Source organism: Amphiura filiformis, chromosome 13 (assembly GCF_039555335.1).
Source record: "Amphiura filiformis chromosome 13, Afil_fr2py, whole genome shotgun sequence".
NCBI classification, from domain to species: Eukaryota; Metazoa; Echinodermata; class Ophiuroidea; order Amphilepidida; family Amphiuridae; genus Amphiura; species Amphiura filiformis.
Window position 1 is genome coordinate 18,312,728 of NC_092640.1, and position 6,000 is coordinate 18,318,727.

Consider the following 6,000-nt stretch of genomic DNA (forward strand, 5'->3'; position numbering starts at 1 on the left):
CCGACAAAGAAAACCTGTTCTGCGGGCTCGACTGACCCACATTTTGCGTTTGAGGATAGATGTTCTTATGCATGTAAAATCAGCCGTTTTGGGCAAAAGTGGATTGACTCTGACTTTGAAAAAAAAAACACACGAGTAAAGCGCAAGTAAAAACTTGTTGCAGATTCAATTTTTGTGATTTTTGAAGGGTCATTTGCGCAAAATGATGGTGTGTGTTTTTGGTCATGAAATCTAAAACAATTTCACACAGCCTGTACAATTGTACTGTATTAATACAGATTGTGTGCACTATTGTGACTTCACTAAGCATGGGAAGTGTGGATATGAATTGAATTATATTAAAACATTACATTTACATATAATATCAACTGAATTTACCTGTTTGCAATTATTTCTGGTTACTTGTGATCTTGAATTTTAATTGTAAGGAAATTGAGGACTGCAATAAATTGAAAGTGCTGATAAATTATTATAACTCTTATAATAATATTCCCGGTTCTTATAACTCTTATTATAACATTCCCGGTTCCTTTGCAGTATAACAGGGAAGAGAGAAGTAAATATATATAGGAGGCGAAATCATAAAAGAACATCACACATTGGTGTACATTTGTCTTCTTCTTTCCTGTTTAACATTATGATCTTAAGAATTACTGAACCAATACTAGGCTTGTTTGTACTTATTTTAATACATTTTTCGTGCTGATTCTAACATATTATACAATTCTGACATTTTTGAACCTTTAAAAATAATTCAAACTTGTCGTCTGATCAACACCCGTGTGGAGTGATATAATTATATTAATAAAGCATGCTTAATAATATAGCCAATTATTAAAGACGGTAATATAACATTAACTCGTTGATTGTCAAAACTGCTTATATTTCTAACAAAAACATGCTTCAAGGCATATTTTACAATGATATGTTATTTTTATTAAAATCTGGCATGTTAATTTTGTGCAGCTAATAGTGGTTGTCTGTACCGATTATATACGGTGTGTAAGTTTGAAAGGAACACTCAGTGGGCTATTCCAATTAATCCGCACAACCCCTGTGGACAAGTCTACTATTTACCTAAAGTCTTCCACAGATGGTGTGTGAATTCAAATAGAATACACAACTTCCCCCCTGTGGAAGAATTTTAACTATTCCACAGTAAACTGGCTCTATTTTTGAAAAGTCGCGTTTCAATCGGCAAGTTTGCGTAAAAGCTGGCAACTATAGCTCATTTTTTGTTAAATCGGGTACGCTGAACTCGAATCCGTTGTCTGCCAAGAAGTATTTTGAAATCGTGACCCTCAAAAGACCCCCCATGACCCACATAATCACGTAGGGGACAAATAAATTTTCATATATGGGCAACAATTAATTTGATTCCAATAACACTTCCAAACAGTATTTTGAGCCACCCTCAAAAGACACCCCTCCAAAAATGACCCGACAGGATCATGGATCATATAGGGGGCAAAAATGATTATTCATTGAATACTTGCAATAAACATCTGCATAATGTAAGATCAAGTGAATGCGTTCATTATGATTAATATCATGTTTTTTGTTATTTCTCAAAAATTGACTGTGGCAAAGTCTAAACTTAAGTGAGAAGGATTGGAGGCGGGTCCAATAATGAACCACCATATTACACAATAACCATGCACAATGTGGAAATACTATCCTTCCAAGCACGTAATTATTGGACAGCCCCTAAACGCTTCATAACTTAAACTTGGGACTGGTAAAAAGGTTGTATATTTTTTTCAATGTTCTTTATTTCTTCATTAGTAAAAAAACCCATTTGTACGACACAAAAATTGTCTCCTCCTCCTTGCTTGCCACAAATTGAGCATTACCTCTAAAATTCACTTCACTTGAGCGAGTAATTAATTAAGGACCGTTTATTATACGCCAGGATATTGACAACAAATTTCGCATTCCCCTTTTTCTCCATTCAAAACTTAATATTCCCCCTTATGCTTCAAGTAAAAAATTCAGATACCCTCCTTAAGACCCCAATCATGCAAAAAAAAATCGGATTCCCCCTTAAAATTCCAACTCTCTCTGGAGTAAATATTGAACGGTGCCTTATTGCAGCGTTTTATATCTAACATAATCATCTGCGAACTTATATGACCAGTTTTGATTTAAAAAACCTACTTACCGTATTCAACATGAAGCATTACTAATTGAGATGTAAAAGTGGTTTTCTATTAAGAGATTTAATCCATCATCATAGTTAATGAAATAGTGCTTTTGCCTGTCGCATAGGGAAGCTATTAAACCCATATCATACTCATTAAGCTCTATTTGTAATGGACGTCGATTGATAGTTTGCCTACCTACCAATGCATGCCTATTTGTAATGGATAAAGTATTATTTGAGGGAAAATTACCCATTATCAATGACTCTTGATGTTATTAATGCTGTTGGTTTATTGAAAGATGAATAGGCTTAGTATTTGATGATTGTTCAACGTTACAACAGCGTTGTACGTTGTCCCTTTGCGCTTAATTATTGTAATTAATATCAATTTTTACGGCTTTTGAATAGAAAGAATATAGACATGTACAACTACATTATTATAAGTATAGATATTATTTGGGCAAAATATGACAAGCATTGCAATGAATAAAATATGAACAAAGAAGGGAAAATGCATTGTTTTGGTATTTCAAATGCAAAATGAAGTTAAACATGTACAAAACATACGGTATATAATGTCATGATCGATCAAAGTTATTAATGGTAACTGCTTTTCTGATGTAGAGTTGTAATATTGAACAGAATTTGAAAAGTGTGTTACCTATAATTATATTTATTAACCTAATTTAGTTCTTGCATAAACCTAATTCCCCTGCAGCGATATGGAAAGACTAAAAAAAAGATCACCTTAGGCTGCGTTCACATAGAAGTATACTATTCGGGTATACGACGTTTTACAATACAGTCAATCGAAAGGCAATTTTTGCCGGGTCACATGAACGATCGCATAGAAGTATACTAAACGAACGTTTTGCAGGTGCACGCGTATAATTAAACGAAAAAGTAATTTATAGTACCGGGTCACATGACTATTGAAATATTGCGTATAGATAGTACTGGAATCGCGCGTGTTCGATTTTAGTGCAGCGTATACCGTCCAAATTTTTCATATCCCATTTTTAAATTTTCAGCACATTATGACACCTCATTCTTGAAGTGACACTTGTGATTTTACGTAGAAACTGGCATTTGATAAGCGAAGAAAATGGGTAAAGAAATATATTAAAAATCTGAGATATAAAACTCAGCCAGAATGAGCGTTTTTTCAATCTTGTCTTCAGACTGCCTTACGAAGCGACTCAATTGTTCAAAAGCCTGAAAGACAAACAAACAAGCTAAACAAACAAAAAGAAATATGTTTTTAAATTTCGAGTAGAAGACTATCAAGTTTTTTAACCCACAGAAGTGTGTGATTTTACGTAGAAACTGGCGGCTTAAAATATATTAAAAATCTGGATAAAAAATGAATTTTTCAATCTTGTCCAGATGGATTCAATTACAAATACCTCACACAAATATTTCACAAAATCTTTCCAATTTCTTTGATTTTTAATATTGATTTATGGGACGGAAAGCTTTTAGAGACATTATTTGGTGGTGTGAAATCTGAAGCAGTTGTCTAATCCCGATATTGGTGTTAACGAGTTGGCAGAGATGCCACTCAGTTTCACTAAAAAACAGAAACTGGTGAGGAGAAAACTCTGAAAAGGCACGTAAATTCAGGCCAAAAAGCCCCAAAATGGGCTGAAAATAAACAAAAACGCGGGAATTTGGACTCACAAAAACCTGAAATAGGCTAAAAACATGAAAAGTGGCATCTCTTATTATTTACTATTGATATTATTGTTCACCATATTGACAACGTAGCTACCGACTGGAGATATTAATGTTAATATCTCTGATGCCAATATTAGTGTTAATGATCACCTAATATAAATATCTACTACTGCACTACTGATGCTGATACTGGCAATGAAGTAGCTATCATACTGCTGATATTGGTATTGATGAAGTAGCTATCTACTGCTGATACTGGTATTAATGAAGTAGCCATCTACTGCTGATATTGGTGTTGATGAAGTAGCTATCTACTGCTGATACTGGTATTGATGAAGTAGCCATCTACTGCTGATATTGGTGTTGATGAAGTAGCTATCTACTGCTGATATTGGTATTGATGAAGTAGCCATCTACTGCTGATATTGGTGTTGATGAAGTAGCTATATCTACTGCTGATATCGGTATTGATGAAGTAGCCATCTACTGCTGATACTAGTATTGATGAAGTAGCTATCTACTACTGATACTGGTGTTGATAAAGTAGCTATCTACTGCTGATACTGGTATTGATGAAGTAACCATCTACTGCTGGTATTGATGAAGTAGCTATCTACTGCTGATACTGGTATTGATGAAGTAGCCATCTAGATAAACTGCTGATACTGGTATTGATGAAGTAACCATCTACTGCTGATACTGGTATTGATGAAGTAGCTATCTACTGCTGATACTGGTATTGATGAAGTAACCATCTACTGCTGATACTGGTATTGATGAAGTAGCTATCTACTCCTGATACTGGTATTGATGAAGTAGCTATCTACTGCTGATATTGGTATTGATGAAGTAGCTATCTACTGCTGATACTGGCATCAATGAAGTAGCTACCTACTGCTGATACTGGTATTGATAAAGTAGCCATCTACTGCTGATACTGGTATTGATGAAGTAGGCATCTCCTGCTGATACTGGTATTGATGAAGTAGCCATCTACTGGGAAACATGATCAATGCCTTTGCAACATCTTGCTACATAGGCATGTTAAACATCAAGTGTGTTGATCGGATTCCAAATAAAAACTTTCTACAATCTGACACCACCCTACTGGTGACAGGGTCAAGACTCGTCAACTCAAATTTCTTGGCATAACTGCGTTTAACAAACAAGGAGCCTGTGAAAGAATATACCCTTTATATTCCATCACATGGGAAGAGTAAACCGTGACGACATCACACACTGTACTTACAACATGTACAGCACCTCCTGGGAAATACTGAAGGATGCTGCAGCCAAACAAAATTATTTTGCCTGCCCAAGATCGTAACAGTTGGAGAAAGCTTGTAGTCGCCTGCTCCGCAGCCGACTGATGATGATGATACATTAACTATTATGCGTGTGTCTTGGTTAGGTAATTTGTTTCATTTTAAAATTCATAAATTTGGATTCGCCAACAAATGACGGGTTGCGCTCAATTAAAAATCCTTTTGAAAATCACTTTGCCGTAACCCTAACCATTAGAAAGAAATCAGGCTATGATAAAATTAATCTGGTATAATACTCCATTAATAATCACGATGATTAATTGGTCACCGTTCTCATTAGACGATGAGCACTCTGTTGAGTTCTCATTATGCAATTTAGATTAATTACCCATTGAAGTAAAATGGCCTATTTTGTAATGATTCGGCTGTATGAGTAATAATTATGCAACAGGCTATTCAAGTTGAATCCATACACCCCCTATGAAAGACATTACCTTAATCTCACACACAAGGGGTGTAGATTTTATATGGAGTCACCAATTCAGCTAAACCATTTGAAATTCGCACTCCCTGTGTGGACGATTAAAGTCATGTCTTCCAATATGGTATATGAAAAAAAAAACCAATTATTTCAAATGAATGGTTAATAAAAATGGCAAAATAATTAAAGTTGTTTTCAAAGTTGAGCATCTTGTGAAAAGGTTGACGTTTTGCTTTTTACAAAATTAATGACGCATTAGGCCAGAAAATGCACGTGGTGTTTCCGAGACAGAGATTTTCCATTACTGCATCTTTACACAACACATTAATATTTATTGCAATTATTCATAATTTTCGTAAGTACGTATCTAATTGCATTTGCAACAATGTACTGTGAAAATTGCATAATTAACTTTCAGAAATGAAGGATTATAA